Raw genomic sequence first — 21,888 nt, forward strand, 5'->3', positions numbered from 1 at the left:
TTTTATCCAAAAGTATATTCAAGGAATATTCCAAAGCATATTCAGGAAATATTCTATCCAAAAGTATATTCAAGGAATATTCCAAAGCATATTCAGGGAATATTCTATCCAAAAGTATATTCAAGGAATATTTCAAAGCATATTCAAGGAATATTCTCAAAATTTCCTCTTTAAATAGCCCTTTCTGTAGTTTTATTTGGCACATATAATTATTTCACCAGTAAAATTTTATAATTATCTAGAGAAAGTAGTAAATGTTCTTCATAATTAAACCGCGATTTAAAGGTGTTATCAAACTCCAATTTGGGCGTGCAATATATCAAAATGAAGCTCTCAAAATCCTCGTTCTGAATCAAACATTTGTTTTTGCCAAAAATATCAAGGTATTTTTCTGATTTAATTATTTAAATTAAAATTATTTATGGATTAAATTAGGAATTTTTGTTCTTGATGTTTTTGATATGATTTGATGGCATAATCATGTAGATCTTTTCTTTTTGGTCATTTTGGTGTATTATATGTCAAAAACTGAGTTCAATGACATGCTTAAAATGATGTTTGATTCTCTGATTGAAGAACTAGGGTTTATGTTCTTGAGTGTTCTTGATTGAAAATTAGGCGTTTCTTCATTAGGGGTTATTAGTCGATTTGGATGATTGGATTATATTCCTTATTTGTTTTGGAATCGATTCATGTATATTTTATGCAACAAACGATTCCTGGATATTGCTCGTTGAATTCTTAAACATTTCGTCGGAGTTCTTGGTCGATTTGACCGGAGCTTGAATTCCAGGAATCAGTTGAGTGTTTGGTTGATGGATTTGAGTTCTTGGGGGAGTTTAAAATGAAAACCCCAATCGAATCGAGTCAAATAACCCTGATTTGGTCGACAACGGAGCTTCGCCGGAGAATTTCCCGGCCGTCGGTTTCTGCAGATTTTGGGTAAGGTTCCGGTGTTCTTCCTAACCCGTTTTTTTTTATTTCCTGACCCGGTTTTGATTCAGTTGATTGCAAAAATATTTCTGGAATACTGTTTTTTGCAGTTTTACCCTCAATTATTCTGTGTTTTTGCAAAATCAGACTCCTGTTTTAATAATTTACAAGAATTATATTCTCTTTTTACAAATTATTTTCAGAAAATGTGTTTATTTATTTACAAATCCAAAAGTCAATATTTTCAATTCTGAAAATTATTTTTATTCTAAAATAAATCTTAATTATTTAATTAATTAATTTTAGTTGATAATTAATTATTTAATTTGTCAATTAATTTAAATATTAATTGATTAATTAATTTAATTAGTTATTAATTAATTTTAGTTGATTATTTAATTAGATTTATTTATTTAAAATTGATTTAAAAATTCTGAAAAATAGTTTTGAATTTTAAAATATTATTTTAAATTATTTTCAAGGCTCGATAATTATTATAAAATTATTTTAATGTTAGATCCGGGTATTCGAACCCTGTTATTTAATTATTAAATGATTCGGAGGCCCATTTTAATTCCGAAAAATGTTCAAAAGTTTGTATTAATTACTTAGAAAATCATTTTGACCCCGAATCTTCTTTGAAAAAAATTTATTTGGATTGAATAACTTATGTGCTATGTGTTATATGTGACCTGATTACTGTATAAAATGATTGTTTGTGCATTGTTTGACTGTTTTTGCTGTAACTTTTAATCCGTGCGTCGGATTTGGGTGAAACGAAGGGTAGATAGAAGCTTGTATCGAATAGAATGAGTTGAGAAATAGTGTTGATGAGTGTATGTGATGTCTAATAGAGGAAGCGAGAAGTAGAAAAGGAAAACAAGTGGTTAGTGAGTGGGAACCAATTGACAATTGTTAAGTGAAGTGAAAGCGAATTGATAAGGCAAGTGTCCCTGAACTTTCTTGTAATATACTTGTGAATACTTTTAAACTCTTTTCATTATGTTGCAATTATTATCGGTAATTCCTATTCTATATTGCAAGTACTTTGAAGTGCTTAACCCTAAACCCTAATTTTATTGATCTTGAGCTGTGAGCCCGATTTCTTGTAAACCCTTGATTGTTGAATTCTGGGATACGAACCACACCTATCCGATACTACTCCACAAATACATATCTACGACATACTGATACTTGATATGAGATTGCTTGTCAGACAAACCTTTATGCCTTGCATAGCTGAAGACCATTCCTTCTAACCTTTGTACCCTTGGTCTTCTACACTTTGATCCTTTCTTTGAATTGAAAGTCAATCTTCTTGTTTACCTTGTTATACCTTTCTGGTGTTGTGAATCACCTTATGCTCCAAGATAAATGTTGTTTATGATTCAGTTTATTGAATTACATTGTTTATCATGTTATTATTATAGAATTGGATTGTTTTTAAATATGGACCAAATTCGTGGTCAGACCAGATTCGTGGTCGTATTAGGCCAATGTGCGCCTTTGATTTAGTATATAGAGCAAAGCTTGGAGCCTTGCTCGGGGTTAGTGCGTGACTGATCAGCAGCCTAACCTTGGTTTTTAAAATAAAAGTGTATATCCAATTCTAATCATTTCCTATCAGGAAACTTGATTCCCTATATAATTTTAATTGATCATTATTAAATCTCAGTGCTGTCATTGTGACTTGCTGAGCTAGTTAGCTCACTCTTGCGAATATGTTTATGTTCTTTTCCATTTAAGAAAGAAACTGGTAATGGCGAGGATCCCCAGTCGAGTGTGCCAGCTAGGTTTACAGGTTGAAGTGAAATGAGCTAGCGGAAGTTGTGTGGTTTAGTGTATGCTAAAAGTTTGTAAAAAAGTTTGACTTCAAATGTAAGATAAATAAATTTGGGATTTGGTACGTTTATAATAAATAAGGCCGAGGCTTGTGGACATACTTTAAACTGTTTCGATCTTTGATTGTGGTAAGTAGGGTCGTTGCATATATTATTATATTCATAAACAGGTTTAAATAAAATGTGTGTATGTGTCGTGGGCCCCAAACTTCTGACCCGGGTTTGGAGGGCGCCACAGGTTTGGTATCGGAGCTAAGGTTTAAAGTCAATATCACAAGCCTAAATTTTCAGGAATAGGTAGAGGGTTAAGATTGGTATTAGAAAATAAAGAAATAGAACGTTGAGAGGTTGAGTGCGGTTTAATAGTAGGTTTTAGTTTAATTCGTGGTGATATTCGAGATTCTTATCTAGAAGCGTAATATTCAGATAGCGGCGATAGAAGATTCCTTTATTTCGATATCATCTGATCACTAGGAGCCGTCAGTTGGAGGACCATCAGATGATCCACACCTTGTCGTCTACCGGTGATAGCCATGTCACATTCTGTTGCGGCGATTGCACCTTTTCAAGTTCTTATCTTATCCCCTGATGCGAGACTACCTATTCGAGAATCCCCCACTTGCTGATTCTGGTTCTACCGGATATTCAACTGTGGGTGCATCTTTTCTGTCTCCCCTACACCTTGTTCTATACCATCAGTTTTAAAACCCGTCTTATAAAGTAATAACACCTATGAGGATGGATTCGAGAGCTACGACATATGGTGAATATGCGAGATATTAAGAGAGGTAAGAAGAAACCTAGAGAGAGAATTTAGTTATTCCGAAGGATACCTGCTACCAGGTTATATAGAGCTTCTAATGAATATGCCACCCATGATTATCTTGTGAAGTAAGCTAGATGGATTTCTAAAGAAATTTGAGAAGATTGGAGATTGAGAGTTTTCTTGGAATTAGATGATGTTATGACTAAGCATGATATGTGATCGACCTTGTGTTATAAAATAAATCTGATGATCGCTGAATAGATTTGTTATACTTAGTAATTGTAAGAGATGATGATGGGAATATTACCAGTATGGAAGACCAGAAGTGAAGTTATGAATAAGATAGTATGCAACAGTAATTGGAGTTTTTGTCGACCAATGAAGGTAAAATGGACCCAATAAGGGATATAAGGTATATGGAAATGAATGGGTTGTTACCTGAGTGTTTCCCTAATTTGATACTTGGTAGTGAAGAATGGCAACCAACTCATATAGTAATGACAATCAGGTGTATGATTTTCAAAATTTTAAACAGTTTTTAAAAAGAGATTTTCATAACAATATTTTTCTAAAAGTTCTTGGAACACAACAAATTTTAAAACTTGGTTGTCAAACTACTACTTGAGTTGTCGTTTGTCATAAGATTCAGATTATCCAGGAGAATACTTGTCCTAGAAGTTAGTATGGTACATTTAGAAGGCTAAGTAGACCCACTATTATGGAGAAGATTTGATTGTTCCTAGCAGAAGAGTGCAAATATTATTCGATAAGTTTAACAACATGACCAATGTATGGAGAAGCTGTCTATTCAAGTTCTGAGATGATTAGAGTTCGAAGAATATGTCGATTCACGAGAAGCCGAGTGCGAGCAAAGAAGATTAAGGGAATCTCCAGACTTTCTAAAGGAAGAATATTATTAGCAAGGGAGTGGATATGATCCGTAGTGTAAGCGGAATTTGAAGTTATGATTTTAAATCTCGTAAGAGTGCAAATAGGGTCGAATTATAAAAATATCAAACATGGAAGTGCGACGCTAAAGATACAAGACCTAATACATGGGAATTTATTCTAATGATCGATTGAAGAAGGCATTTCAGAGAACTTTTAAAAGTCAACATATGACTCGGAAATGGATCTATTGATCAGACAAGCATTGAAATTGTAAACAGATAAAATGTGGATGGCGACCAATGATATCACTCTTTTATATAAAACCATATATATTCTTATGAATCTTGAATAAAGTATGAATTTCTTTCATGATCAGCTCTATGAGGTGATAAAAAATTTGTTGAATCCCTTTCAAATCATTTCTCCTTCAAAATATTGCTTTCTGATTGAGACAAGCAGTGTTATGATGTGACGCTTTGTCAAAATGATAAAGAGTCTGGTGGGACGCCACCTAATCATGTGCTGTATGCCATATAGTATAAAAGACTGGCCATCTTGAGTACATATATGGTTGTCTCATTCATATCTAAATCATTGTCCATTATTCCTTCTTCAATCATGATTTTTTTTGATTTATGAAACCTTCTGATTGCTTCCTTGTATTGTTATCTCCTACAAAAAGTTTCCAATTAGAATCAATGAATCATATACATAAATTTCTTCTTGTGTAAGGTCCAATTTTTTTGAATATTTCAAAAGGAAGTGAAATGAGCCCATGTAGCAGATGAGGTATATGATAAGTATGCCTAATTACAAGCCAATAAGTGGTGGGCATATATGTGTCGAGAAGATACCCTTTTACCAATGACGTGGTTGTTGCGAGGACATCAAATCAGAGGCAAAGATATGTATACATGATACGTTGCAAGTATGAGATTTTGGCACGAATTGGAATAGTTAGCGAACCGTATGAGGTAAATTAATTAGAAGAATAAGAAAGTAAGGCTGCGTATATCGGATAAGGCAAATGATTGGTTGGACAGTAGAAGAGAATGAAGAAATTCTTAATAATACCCAGATAATCGATTAATACATTGTAAAAATGAAGCATACCTCAATCATGTGAGAGATACTTGTCATGAAGGTTAAAGATCGAAGAAATGCTAGTAACGAATAAGCTTCAAATGTGTTCTTCAAGGAATGGTTAGGTTTTCCCGCTTAAGTAAATGAGTTATTGTAAATTTGTTACTAGTAACTGAGTCAGTGAAAGGAGTTCAATATGAAAAGACATAAGGGGGAGATGAAGATATGGTGATTCAATTGCACGGATTTTTGAGAAGTGATGCTTTAAAACCAAAAGTTTTTTTTCACAAGACTATGAGAATGTTGGTTATTTGATTGATTGTTGGTGTCGGCTTGAGTCCGGCTGGTAGTCAATAATATAAAGGAGATGTTGCCCAAATTTTCAGAAAATACCCTACTCTTAAAGATAGAAAGTATACTTCCGTGTGTTATTGATATTTATGTTAATACTCCAAATGATTGTGTTCTCGGTTCTTGAAAGAGGTTGTTACAGCCAATCCGACTATATATAATTGGTCTTTGATTTCATTTAGCTAGTCATCACTTGGTGCAATTGATCAATTAAGTGAGTTAATTGGTTAATTTTACCAATTAATGGTCAGTTAGATAGAAATTGTTTCCAATTAGATTAAGTCAAATTTTGATGTAACTTTCAAATCCGAAATCAAAGCAATGAGGAATTTGAAGAAAGTAAGGACACCAGTAGAGTTCAGAAGTTGTTGCAAGCATGTAAGCCTCTAGTTGGATGAATATGCCCTTAGTAATGGATAAGAGAGATAGAAAGTTATTTGTATGGATAGGAGAGAAGGATGTTTTTAGGAATGAAAAATTTAAAACAGAGCAAAGAGAAGGAAGGAAGGAAATGAAGAAGGGAGATGGAATTAAGAAGAGATTTGTACCTACACCAATATGGATTTCATTAGCTAATCAAAGAGATTCTATCATCTACAATAAAGTTTTATCAAAGGGTGTCTTGTTTATGTTGATAACATACAATAAATGATTTATAAGTATTTCTATTTTAGATAAAGTGTGAGATACATTTTTAGTTCAGTTCTGATTGATATTGATACTTAGGTTATTGTTAAATATCAAAAGTGGTATTAATATAGATGATTGATGTTTACTTCAGTATGTGATGTTGTGAACATCAAAGTTCGTATTGATATCTAATTTGATATGACAACAAAATAAGTATTAATATCAGGAGTTCGGTTGTGAATGAGCTATGAGAATGAAGAACGGGAATAGGAAAGAAAGTGGAATCAAAAGGATGATAAAGTAAATTTATAGGTAAGATATATGTATCTTGAGGGACAGAAGTAAGGTGAAAAATTTAGGAAGCATTGGCAAATGGAGATAGGGAATGCATCACAGCAGAACGATCAAGTAGCGAGGCCTAAAAGAAGATATCTAGTGATCAGACATAAAGATAAAATGGGGAGGAAACATGTAGATAAATGTTAAACCTACCCAAGAGCTAAGGCATGACATCAAAGACTAGATGGATACATTTCGTCAGGAAACGTCATAATGAAGTCACCTGAGAACCAAAGTTGTCTAATAAGTTGAATAGTCGCTGCTTGAAGAAAGGGTGATACGTCATCAGATCCAGAAATTGATTATAAATGATCTATATTATTTGATTTGAAAACTACATGAGTATTCAGAATGCGAGGAATTATGTCAAACCGAAATAGTATATACCACTCCTAGATGAACGGGCAATAAGTAAGGAAAAACTAAAAGATAGAAATTTGGCTACGATAATGCAAGGGATTCAAGCTACTTCAAAAAGATGATTCGAGACATGGATGTCAAGGAAGACTTTCTGATAGTGTGGCACAAAGGAAGAATAAGCGTTATATGTTACTAGACGTCAAGGAAGAGCATTACAGTCAGTTCGTATGAGAACTACCTAAAACCAAAAATGATAATAAGAATTAGAATATGCCGGTGATGCCTCCATATTAGTATACTTTCTTCTAAGTAGTAAGAGAATTTTGCTCGGCAAATTTACTCGATTGTGATTCAAGGAAATTAAGGTATGATGTTACGGCTGTGCGCCAATCGTATCCAATCAAAATTTTCTTGTTAATTTTACTCTAATGTAATTTTGAGAGCGTCAGAAATCGAATACGCCCTGGTTTCAGTACATCATTCGCAGATGGACGAGAAGATTAAGAGAATGACTAAAGAGCCTCGAATGCGGTTGGAAGCGATTACAAACTAGGTGAATTAAACAGAGAAACATGTGGGAATGAGATTCAGCAACCAGTAACTATTGGAAACGTTCATGAGCACGAACTTCTAGAATTAGAAAGAAAAGAAAATTAATAAACGTTATGCTGGTCCTTTTGGAAACAGTAAAATAGGGAAGATAAGTGTAAGTTAGTTGCCTTCACCGCCACACGTATATATGGTTCATAAGGTGTTTATATGTGTATAATCACGAAAAGTAATTAAGCCCCATTTTATATAAAATGGAGAATTGAGTTGAGTTATAGGAGCAACTAACAGAATAGAGATCAGCGAGAGGCTGTTGAGTAATGGGTAATACTGCGAGTAAAAGTTTTATGAAAAGTTGTAAGGTTGAGAGGTCAACCTGAGAAAAGGGAAGTGAGATACTGGAATATATCATTATTTGATACTTAGTGCGATTCTGAGGACAGAATCCTTTTAAGGGGGGAGGATATAATATTCGGGACAGACGTGTAATTATTTTTATCAATAAATGATATTTATGTGATTATTATGTGATTTTTGGTGAATTATTTGATGATTGATGTTGTTGTGTAAATGTTCATATGTGGTAAAGTCTAGGTATGCTAATTTTATTATTGTTCAGAATAAAATATAGATAATTAAGGTATTTTTCTGGTAATTTTTGGAGTATTATATGATTGTATATTGATTTATGAATTTATTAACTATTTTCTGAATATTTACAAAATTATTTTATAAAGCAGGAAATCGTCTAACCTCAACCGTTTTTACATTTTTACAACCCGAAACTCTTCCGAAAACTCCTTCCTAACCTAATCTGGTAATTCCGGACCTTTTCCGTGTTTTGACTTTTTCGATCTGGATTACAGTTTGACCCGTGCGCGGCCCGACGTAAAATTTTCGATACGATAACTTTTTTCGATAACATTATCTTCGTACAAAGCATATTCTGGAAATATTCTATCCAAAAATATATTCAAGGAATATTCCAAAGCATATTTATGGAATATTCTATCCAAAAGTATATTCAAGGAATATTCCAAAGCATATTCATGGAATATACTATCCAAAAGTATATTCAAGGAATATTCCAAAGCATATTCAGGGAATATTCTATCCAAAAGTATATTCAAGGAATATTTCAAAGCATATTCAAGGAATATTCTCAAAATTTACTCTCTAAATAGCCTTTCTGTAGTTTTATTTCGCGCATATAATTATTTCACCAGTAAAATTTTATAATTATCCAGAGAAAGTAGTAAGTGTTTTTCGTGTTCTTCATAATTAAACAGCGATTTGAAGGTGTTATCGAACTCCGATTTGAGCGTGCAATATATCAAAACGAAGCTCTCGAAATCCTCTTTCCGAATCAACCATTTGTTTTTGCCAAAAAAATCAAGGTATTTTTCTGATTTAATTATTTAAATTCGAATTATTTATGGATTAAATTAAGAATTTTTGTTCTTGATGTTTTTGATATGATTTGATGGCATAATCATGTAGATCTTTTCTTCTTGGTCATTTTGGTGTATTATATATCAAAAACTGAGTTCAATAACATGCTTAAACTGATGTTTGATTCTCTGATTGTAGAACTAGGGTTTATGTTCTTAAAAGTTCTAGATTGAAAATTAGGCGTTTCTTCATTAGAGGTTATTAGTCGATTTGGATGATTGGATTATATTCCTTGTTTGGTTTGGAATCGATTCATGTATATTTATGCAACAAACGATTCCTGGATATTGCTCCTTCAATTCTTAAACATTTCGTCGGAGTTCTTGGTCGATTTGACCGGAGCTTGAATTCAAGGAATCAGTTGAGTGTTTGGTTGGTGGATTTGAGTTCCTGGGGGAGTTTAAAATGAAAATGCCAATCGAATCGAGTCAAATAACCCTGATTTGGTTGACAACGGAGCTTCGCCGGAGAATTTCCCGGCCGCCGGTTTCTGCACATTTCGGGTCGGGTTCCGGTGTTCTTCCTAACCCGTTTTTTTTATTTCCTGATCCGGTTTTGATTCATTTTATTGCAAAAATATTTCTGAAATGCTGTTTTTTGCAGTTTAACCCTCAAGGTTTCTGTGTTTTTGCAAAATCAGACTCCTGTTTTAATAATTTACAAGAATTATATTCTCTTTTTACAAATTATTTTCAGAAAATGTTTTTATTTATTTACAAATCCAAAAGTCAATATTTCCAATTCTGAAAATTATTTTTATTCTAAAATAAATCTTAATTATTTAATTAATTAATTTTAGTTGATAATTAATTATTTAATTTTTCAATTAATTTAAATATTAATTGAGTAATTAATTTAATTAGTTATTAATTAATTTTAGTTGATTATTTAATTAGATTTATTTATTTAAAATTGATTTAAAAATTCTGAAAAATAGTTTTGAGTTTTAAAATATTATTTTAAATTATTTTCAAGGCTCGATAATTATTATAAAATTATTTTAATGTTAGATTCGGGTATTCGAACCCTATTATTTAATTATTGAATGATTCAGAGTCCCATTTTAATTCTGAAAAATGTTCAAAAATTCGTATTAAATACTTGGAAAATCATTTTGACCCCGAATCTTCTTTGAATAAAATTTATTTGGATTGAATAACTTACGTGCTATGTGTTATATGTGACCTGATTGCTGTATAAAATGATTGTTTGTGCATTGTTTGACTATTTCTGCTGTAACTTTTAATCCGTACGTCGGCTTTGGGTGAAACGAAGGGTAGATAGAAGCTTGTATCGAATAGAATGAGTTGAGAAATAGTGTTGATGAGTATATGTGATGTCTAACAGAGGAAGCGAGAAGTAGAAAAGGAAAGCAAGTGGTTAGTGAGTGGGAACCAATTGACAATTGTTAAGTGAAGTGAAAGCAAATTGATAAGGCAAATTTCCCTGAACTTTCTTGTAATATACTTGTGAATACTTTTAAACTCTTTTCATTATGTTGCAATTATTCCCGGTAATTCCTATTCTATATTGCAAGTACTTTGAAGTGCTTAACCCTAAACCCTGATTTTATTGATCTTGAGCCGTGAGCCCGATTTCTTGTAAACCCTTGATTGTTGAATTCTGGGATACGAACCACACCTATCCGATACTACCCCACAAATACATATCTACCACATACTGATCCTTGATATGAGATTCCTTATCAGACAAACCTTTTTGCCTTGCATAGCTGAAGACCATTCCTTGCAACCTTTGTACCCTTGATCTTCTACACTTTGATCCTTTCTTTGAATTGAAAGTCAATCTTCTTATTTACCTTGTTATACCTTTCTGGTATTGTGAATCACCTTATGCTTCAAGATAAATGTTGTTTATGATTCAGTTTATTGAATTACATTGTTTTTCATGTTATTATTATAAAATTGGATTGTTTTTAAATATGGACCAGATTCGTGGTCAGACCAGATTCATGGTCGTATTAGGCCAATGTGTGCCTTGGATCTAGTATATAGAGCAAAGCTGGGAGCCTTGCTCGGGGTTAGTGCGTGACTGATCAGCAGCCTAACCTTGGTTTTTAAAATAAAAGTGAATATCCAATTCTAATCATTGCTTATCAGGAAACTTGATTCCCTATATCATTTCAATTGATCATTATTAAATCTCAGTGCTGTCACTGTGACTTGCTGAGCTAGTTAGCTCACTCTTGCGAATATGTTTATGTTCTTTTCCAATTAAGAAGGAAACTGGTAATGGCGATGATCCCCAGTCGAGTGTGCCAGCTAGGTTTACAGGTTGAAGTGGAATGAGCTAGCGGAAGTTGTGTGGCTTAGTGTGTGCTAAAAGTTTGTAATAAAGTTTGACTTAAAATGTAAGATAAATAAATTTGGGATTTGGTACGTTTATAATAAATAAGGCCGAGGCTTGTGGACATACTTTAAACTGTTACGATCCTTGATTGTGGTAGGTAGGGTCATTGCATATATTATTATATTCATAAACAAGTTTAAATATGGTGTGTGTATGTGTTGTGGGCCCCAAACTTCTGACCCGGGTTTGGAGGGCGCCACAATATCGCCTAAATAGTCTCGTAATATGAGGGTTTCATGGCTAAACTTAAAGAAGGAATTACTGAGGTCTTTGAAAGATTTAACAAGTTGATAAATGACTTGCAGCTTCATGACAAATTCTATGAAGCTGAGGAATTTAAGCTAAAATTCCTGTTCACTCTCTCTGACCATCTAAAATAAAAGATCTATGTAATAAGAGAAGGGAGAAATCTAGGGAGAATAACTTTGGAGGTTTTGTATGGCATTCGCAAAACCTATGAGCTGGAAATGATTCAGAGAAAGTCATTGAAAGTGAGTCAAAGGCATGTCGTGGATGTGCCAAGTGCCTTAATAGAAAATGACAAGAAAATAACTAAATATGACACTGAATCCCAGACTCGAGTTATTCAAGCTATTGAGCAGAAGAACAAGGAACCTAAAAAATAAGTCATTCTGGAGTTGGAAGAGGATGAGTACTCTACGCTTGATGAGTTGGATGAAATGGACCAGTCTAAGGATTATCTAGCAAGAAAATTTTCAAACATAAGAGTCAAGAAGCCTAGGTATTTCATGGGTGAAGGTCATACATCCTACAACAACCGGAAAAGAAAGAATCAGACAAATGCAACTGGAAAAGGTAGCTACAAGTCAAGATTTATGGACAGATCAAAGATTAGATACTATAACTGTGATGAACTTGGTCACTTTGCCACGGAATGCAGGAAGCCAAAGAAGGCGAAGAAGGATAAGGCTTATTTGGAGTTTGAAGCTAAGTATGAAGCACTTCTGAATAAACAAGGAAAATCCTATATTGTTAGGCACAAAGCATGCGCTAATAATTCACGCAAGTATACACGTTCGCAAGTAATATAGAATAATTTCTAGTTCATTCCCACAGAGACTCAGACTAATTATGTTTAATTAACACTTACTCACCAATGTATGATTACTTCTCAATGTCAAGACAATAACACTTAAGGTTGATTAACTAATTAATTACAAAAATTAAACACTTAAATTGACACTTGAATTAACAATATTAAACTCACATGAGATCATAACTTTATTACTACTTCCTTTAATAGTCATTGTTATTACCCTTAGCATGTAACGGTGATGACTTTAATCGAACAACACGAAACTGATAAAAGCCAACTTTCGTTGCACCAGTACCATTCTACCAAGCATCAACAATTAAGATAGAAGTTGAATAGGCATCAATTATGTTGAGACCCTATATGTCTACAGAATTTGAAAATATAATGATTTAAGCGCAAGTTATTCATTATGATTACACGGGGCAAGTAAAACGGTTAGAGTTACCCACTAATCATGCATACAATACATGAACCTATGCTAGCATGGCAAGTTCTAAATCTCAAGATTCACTGTCACTTCACAAGAGATTAACAGGATATCTTATATGTTCGCGACACACATTAGACGAATAAGCACAACCTATGCTAGATATTAGACAATCATCACATACCAAGGTATTAAACAATTAACCAAAGAAATCCATAGTAAATCCTCTACGACCCCATGATCATGATTAGCCCATGATAGAACTCATCGTCACCATGGGTTCATATGAAAACATGATAATAACACAACAATATAAACTAATAAAAATACTTATTAAAACCAGAGTACGTCACAAGATTATTATGGTTCAAAGTAAAGAAAACTAGCATCCACTGTTACAACGAATAAAAGAATCACAAGATAACGTATGCTTCCTCTTCTTCATTGTGGTGTGCTAAAACGGTCTTCTTAATCTTCTCTCCTTGCTCCATGCTTGATTGATACTTGTTCTTTGTTGCTTGTTATTGTGAAACGTCTCCCAAGATTGCTTATATAAGAATCCACAAGAAACAGCGCCGTCAGAAGCCCACTAGAAGTCTAATTAGAAAATCCAGAATTAATTATTTCGATCCCAGGCGGCCGCCCCAGGTCCCAAACGGGTGCCTGCACCTCCAGGCGGTCGCCCCACATCCCAGGCGGGTGCCTGGACAGCTTCTGGAAAATTCTAATTTCTGGTCCTGATTTTGCTGATTTCTTCGCACAACTCCCTGCAACTGATTCCAAGAACTTCCCTAGGCTTATTTTGATGAAATCCTCCTAAATTCGCAAGTTATACCCTGAAATGCAAAAACACTAAAAAAACACATCAAATACACAAAATACTTGATTTCAAGACATCAATTCAAGCCATTATAAGATGTTCTAAGTGGTATAAAATGCCACTCATCATATATTGCTGAAAGTAAAAGTTAGGATGACACAAATGATGTAGATGATGTTGAAGAATATGGAAACTATGCTCTCATGGCTTTGGAGGAAGGAGAGTCATCTCCATCAAAATCTGAGGTACCTATTCTAACCACCATTGATGTGAATGAATCACAATATAAGGAAACTGTTGATAGTATAAGTGTAGAAATGTTTCATATTCATACAAGCATGATGGTAACTATTGAAGAAATTAGTAGGCTATCAAAAGTGAATGTGAAACTTGAGATAGAGAAATAGGAACTAGAGCTGCAGCTTGTTAGTCTAGAAGCAGTTAGACAAGAAAATGAATATCTAAAAAACAAGCTGAAATATGCAGAGAGAAAAAATTGAGAAAAATGGTCTTAAACTCAAGTCATTTAAAATGTATCTCAATTGGTTGGTCAATACCATGAAAAGAACAAGCCATGTGCTAACATAACTATTGATTTGGACTATGAGGCTGGTGCATCTCACAAAAAAGTGATGTTGACAAGGGAAAGGAAAGTGTGAACAAAGAAGTTCTTATGGTGCTAAAAAAGGTGAATGAACTCTTGTTCAAAACTTTTAAGGTGAACTTCAGTAAATAGGATCTTATCATCAAGCAACATATTGCAGATGGAGATGAAGAAAAGAAGAATGCCAAATCCACTCTCAACACTGAACGTGAGAAGAAGCTTGAAGCTAGTCCAGTCATCAAGACACCAGTAAATGATATAAAAAATGAAAGCGCTGGAAAAAAGAAGAAGAATAGAATTGGAAAGATATGTGTCAACAAAAGTAACAATTATGCCAATATTGCAGATGCTCCCAGAAAGTATTGTCAAAGACGTGGCTCAACAAATCATCTAACTCGTCTTTGTAAAAAGATCATTAGTGAGCTAATGTATGGAGCCTGTAAGGATAATGAGGATCAAACAAATGACCCCTCCTCTTGATGTGACAAGTTTGGTTGCATTCCATGCAATATGAAAGTTATGACCATCTGTCATAAGTTGAGAAATGACCTAAAAGAAGTAAACTTTAGATCTGTGATCAGAGAAGAAAATGTTAATCAAACTAAAAATGATGTTTCTTTTGAAAGTTCAAGTTATACTTCTTCTAACTCTATCAATAAAAAGAAAGTGCCCAACACTCCCTGGGTAGCTAAACACACCTAAACCTCATTTTATGCAGGAAAAGAAAAATAAAGTCATGTGGATCATTGATAGTGGATGTTCCAGACACATGATAGGTGATAAAGCCCTGCTATCAGAGTTTGAGGAGATGGCTGGCCCTTTGGAGATAAAAGCAAGGGATTTACAATAGGATATGGCAGTTTGATTCATGGAAATATTGTTATTAAGGATGTAGCACTAGTTGTAGGTCTTGAAGTGAATCTTCTAAGTGCTAGTCAATTTACAGACAAAGGTTTCAAGGTTATTTTTAACAAAGAAGATTGCTCAATCACAAGAAAAAAGAATGGTGAAGTTGCTACAAAACGAGTAGGAAAATGAAGCCCGTTTGTTGCAGACATGAACTCAGCAAACACGGACATGACATGTTGCCTCTACACCAAGGCATCAAGTTAGCAAAACAAACTCTGGCACAAGAAGCTCTCTCACTTAAAATACAAAGCAATTAACATCTTGGTGAAAAAAGAACCGGTGAGAGATATTCCAGCTTAGGAATTTTTTCAAAATGAAGTTTGTGAAGCTTGTAAGGAAAGAAAAATGAAGAGGTCTAGTCACAAAAGCAAAGTTGTGAACTCCATCAATGTTCCACTATAACTTATCTATATGAATTTGTTTAGACCTGCAAATGTCATGTCCATATCTAGAAAGAAATATGCACTGGTGATGGTAGATGACTACTCAAGGTACACTTGGGTGGAATTTATGCATTCAAAAGATGAAACTCCACATATTATCACTAAACACATAAAAAAGATTGGGAAGCAGGATGAAGATCAAAATTCTGTCAAAAGATTGAGAAGCGACAATGGTACAGAATTCAGAAATGTAATACTAAGTGAATATTGTAAAGACAAATGCATTACTTAAGAGTTTTCAACTTCAAGACACCTTAACAAAATGGTGTACGTGAAAGAAAGAACATAATTCTAGTTGAAGCTGCAATAACAATGCCGTAGGATGCCAAGTTGCCAACCAATTTTTGGGAAGAAGTTGTTAACACACCATGTTACACTCAGAACAAGTATGTGGTGAACAAAAACCTTGGAAAGTCACCTTACTCAATCATGTCAAAAAGGAATCCTACTGTTAAGCATCTTCATGTGTTTGGAAGCAAGTGCTTTGTATTGAAAGACAACTCTGAGTATGTTGGTGTTGGGTTTCGAGCACAAAAATACAACGGCCACAGTAATTAAAAAACATAAAAAAAATAGAATTTTCGAAACCCACCGCAAGATCCATGCAAAAAAATATATTTAATTCGTAGATCAGATTTTTTACCTTATGAAGCTTTACAAATTGGTTGACTAATGGAGATCCAAACTTTTTCAACCACCACGCATCCCGCTCTCGCGATCTACGCTCTATCGGTATCCACACAAATGCTTGAACGCAAGGATTGAATGTGTACTAGCACAAACTCGTTTCTTCTTGCTCTCTCCATGTTCTCTCTTGATGGCTAGGGTTTTTGTAAAAGTCTTACCTGCAAAATCAGCCACACAAGAGATATTATATAGAGAGTATAATAAGAATTATAACTCTTAACTAATTAGGAGTTATTATTAATTCGAAATTCCTATTTGTATAATAATTAAGTTGAAAGAGATATGTCCTAAGTCCAATGATGTATGAGGATTTAGGAATAACTTTTATGTAATCTATTTTGATTTCATTGATATTAATAAAAGACTTGTTTTATTTTTATTGCGGGCTCTATCTATTTAAATGTTTAAATAAGATATACCACAGTTTAGAGTAAAGCTATTTATGGATTGTGATGAGATCATAATAATAAGACCTAAAAGATGATAACTCTAAACTTAAATAGTTCCTGGTCGTAGGATTACTAACTGGTAATTAATAATCCGCAAAGATCGGTACATACTATGCTTGCTTCATTATGAAGGATGTCTGTTCTCATAGACATTTGTGTGGTGACACTATAGCTAGTATGTAGGTGCTTATTATAGAATAAGTTCACTGAACATGACTCACACATCTGAACAACTGATGGAGTTCACTCACGTGTCAGCAGTTGTTCACATAGTGATAGTTGTACAAGTATCCTTAGACTTGAGGTCATCATAGTCATCTTGTGTACACTGAACTATGCTTTGGTTTAGTTCTTAGTCTCAAGAGACAATTATAAGGGCTCTACTGGGTATAGGAATTTGTACACGAAGATAGTGTATGATCAATAAAGGATCTACCGCTTCCAGTGAAGGAAGAGAATGTTCAATGCTGATCCACTTATGCTAGTTCAGGAATCTCTGGCTAGAGTGAATGAAATTAGAAAGGAGTTTCTAATTTACATTAAATAGAACTAAGTATAGTGAATGAGAAATCAAGTGATTAAATAAGATAGGCTTGACACAAGTTCCATGCCTTGTATTTAATCATGACATTGCAGGGTAGAAGGAATTAATTGTACGGTAACTACTCACTGAATAGGTTCTTGGTATTCTAAGCAGTGAATTCGTATTATCCGGATAGTCGTGATATGCTGAGAAGTATCCCTCCCGATGTAGAATAAGTATGATTAATTAATTAATCATATTTAATGAATTAGAGAATTTATATAAATAATGATAAAATAGTTTTATTATTATTTATTTCTACTACCGGCTTAATATTGAACCTATAGGGTCACACCATAAAAGAGAATGATTTAATGGCGGAGGAATTAATTAATAGTGGCTGATAATTATTTATTTATGAAATAAATAATTAATTGGAAAATTTAATAATTGATTAAATGAGATTTAATTGATTATAAATTAATTAAGAAAAGGTTCTTAATATTATTAATTAAGAATTTAATTTTTGGAAATTAAATCAAGTGCGAGAATTATTTCTAAAGAGTTTAGAAAAAGGATTAATAATTAAAAGGTGTTTTAATTATTAGTGAGAATAATAAAGGGTTAATAATAATAATATTTTATGGGAAAATTTTCAGCTGAAAATTTTGCCTATAAATATACTATTATAAACCCTAATTTTGCCAAAACCAAAAAGATTTACAAAACCCTAATTCTCTCCATCTCCTCCTCCTTCATTACATCGTTTTCTTGGTGGATACCGGTGGAGTGCTTCACACTTGAGGAGCAGTTGCTAAGGATCTCCGTTCATCGTTTTTAGTTCGCCATTAAAGACCTCCATCTTTCCATTAACATAAAGCTTCTTAAGGTAAACACACTGAACTACGAATTAAATATTATTTTTTCGCATGGATCCTGCGGGGGGTTTCGTTTTTTTTAAGATTAAATTTACGTTTTTGCTGCGTTTATGTGCTAAAAACCCTTCAATGGCATCAGAGCTACTTGCGAAAAGTTTTTAATTCGTTTATGTGTTTAACTATTTTCGATATATGAGCATGTACGTGATTCGCCATGATTTGATGTTGATATAATATGCTTATATATGTATGGTTTTGAATATATGATATTCATGTGAGTTGTATAATCATAAGATGATTATGTAATCTGTATATATACTGATATATACATGATTTATGTTTGTTCTAATTATGAGAATCATATTAGATACGGATTCTGAATTGGCTGCTACAAATTTGCTGAAATCTGGGTCTGGTGTCCGATTTATACAAACGAATACCCTATTCCATAGGTAAGCGAGCGTCTGAATAAAACGGATAGCTAAAGCTATCAGCAACTCGTCTGTAAGGCGTTTGATGTCGTTTACTGCCCGTAAACAGTGATTCTTGTTTTTTTGATTTGATTCTAATTTTTCTGATTTTTGTCATATTTTCTTTTTATGATTAGATCATGGATAATATGATATGTTAAGATCAGATTATGTGTTTTAACATGCTTTTATGTGTTGTATGAGTATGGTGGATGGTTATGGCCTTTCGACCTTAGTGTAATGGTTTTGTTTTTGGTTTTAAATACGACTTGCATGTCGTCAATCTTTGTAATCATAAATCTCGAATGTAACTCAAGTTATTCTTGTAAGTTCATTAGATTAGTTTTACTTTCAATCATGTAATGTAATTGAAGACTCAAGAAGGCTATCCAATGGAGGTGATACAAAGAAGAAGACTTATGTAATAAGTAGTTGTATTTATTTCCATCACCATATTAGATTGACCTTGATCTTTATCATGAGCTTGATAAAGATCACATAGGATGGGGCCATAACCAAACACATTTACTTTATTACACTTTACATTTACTTGTTTATTTAATTTTATATATGAGATATATGCCTATGTTTACCATGTAATGATAGATTTAGGTGAACTTAAATCAATATAAGGCGTGCTCTAGAAAATCTAGAATAGGAATCGTTTCTTGCCTTAACAATAAATAATATGAATACGATCATGAGATTTTTGTGTTTATGAGACATGTAATTGAATATGAATTTTCAATATTAAGAGAAAAGATGATTCTGTCAACAACAGATTTCTATCTGTAAGAAAGGGTTATTAAGTGACGCCTCTTGACAATGCTCCACCCGATCTGAGAATCATCTGATTATCGATTATTGATTTGAAATATTTAATTTAAAAGAAAAATCTCTTTATAATATGATTATGATTGTAACGTAATATAATCCCTCTAAAATTAAATAATATCAAGTAGTAATTGGCCAATGACACAACGGGCTTGTGTCGGTCATAGCCTTCCAATATGGTAGAAAGTGGTTCTTATTTTTAAATCATTGTCGTTTCGTGCTACAGCCGAGGGCTTTGATTTCGAAATAAGAAATACTTGTCTATTACATAGAGATATGTACATTGAATTATAATCTAAAGGTCGGTACGTGCTACAGCCGTGGGCCGTTGGAGACTGATTCAATTGTACGAAATGTTGGGTTAGACTTGACTTAAAATATTGAGTTTGTCATGCCACAGCCGTGACTCAATTATTCAAGAGGCTAAACTTATATTAGGGAATAACATAAGATGTAATTGATAAGAGTTGTCTGCCTATTGAACATCACATGACGTTTCGTGCCACAGCCGAGGTTGTGTGATGGAATGTAGGATCCCTATTCCCACTAGCATTATGAATGCTTAATTTTCACTTAAGAGGTTGAAAAAATTAGATAAACTAGTGGGAGACACTTATGAATAAAGACCCGATTCATATAGTGTTTTTGAAATGAAATTGAATATTTGCTAAGTGTTGTTATGTGTTTATCATTTACAGATTTAGTATATTCATCATGTCTTTTGCACTATCACTCCGGAGCATACTAGATGCTCACAAGTTGACTGGTCCTAATTTAGCTGTTTGTTTTCACTGTAACAAGTTGGGGCACTGGAAGAGGAACTGCAAGGTTTACCTTGCAAAATTGAAGAAGATGGGTAGTGAGACTACCGCTTCTGATTCAGGCATGTTCATGATCGAAGTTAATATGTCACTAGGTCAAATTTCTACTTGGGTATTAGATACTGCCTGTGTTTCTAATATTTTCAATTCGTTACAAGGACTAAAGGGAAGTAGGACTCTTGAAAAAGATGAGGTGATTCTACGTATGGGCAATGGAGCAAGGGTTGCGGCCATATCTGTAGGATCATTTAGTTTACATATGCCTACGGGCAAGACTATTATTTTGAATAATTGTTATTACGTTCCCTCTATTGTGAGGAATATTGTTTCTATTCCTATGTTGGATGTGGATGATTTTTCATTTATTATTAAGAATAATGAATGTTCTATCCTTAGAGATAATGTTCTTTTTGGACGTGGCATTTTAAATAATGGTCTGTATGTATGTGACGTAGAGCATGATTTACTTCAGATTGAACAAATTAATAAAAGAAAATGAGATGATGAAAATATGACCTATTTATGACACTGTAGGCTAGGTCATATTAGTGAAAATAGACTGCGGACATTGTATAAGGAAGGGTTACTTGACCCCTTTGATTTTGAATCATATCCTACATGCGAGTCTTGTCTATTGGGTAAAATGACCAAATCTCCATTTAGTGGACATGGAGAGAGGGCTGCAGATTTGCTAGGATTGGTACACACAGATGTATGTGGACCAATATCTACGCAAGCCATGGGTGGATTTTCGTACTTCATTACTTTCATAGATGATAGATCTAGATTCAGATATATGTATTTGATGAAACACAAGTCTGAAGCCTTTGAAAAGTTCAAAGAATATAAACATGAAGTGGAGAAACAAACCAAACACAGTATTATAACTCTTCGATCAGATCGAGGTGGTGAATACTTGAATGGAGAGTTTCTAGATTATCTCAAAGAAAATGGTATAGTCTCCCAGTGGACTCCTCTATATACTCCACAGTTAAATGGGGTATCTGAAAGGAGAAATCGAACTTTATTAGACATGGTTCGGTCCATGATGAGCAATGCGAATCTTCCAGTATTTCTATGGGGTTATGCATTGGAAACCTCAGCATATTTACTGAATAAGGTGCCTTCCAAATCTGTTCCTCAAACACCATATGAGATATGGAAATAAAGGAAACCGAGTCTTAAACACGTTAAGATTTGGGGATGTCCAGCTTATGTCAAGAAAGTTGACCCAGATAAGCTGGAATCTCGATCCGTAAAATGTAATTTTGTGGGATATCTGTAAGAGACTTTGGGGTATTACTTTTACACCGATCATCGGGTGTTTGTCTCCAGACATGCTACCTTCTTGGAAAAGGAGTTTATCCTTGAAGGAAACAATGGGAACAAAATTCAACTTGA

The sequence above is a fragment of the Apium graveolens genome, chromosome 11 (assembly GCF_009905375.1).
Source record: "Apium graveolens cultivar Ventura chromosome 11, ASM990537v1, whole genome shotgun sequence".
Classification (NCBI taxonomy): domain Eukaryota; kingdom Viridiplantae; phylum Streptophyta; class Magnoliopsida; order Apiales; family Apiaceae; genus Apium; species Apium graveolens.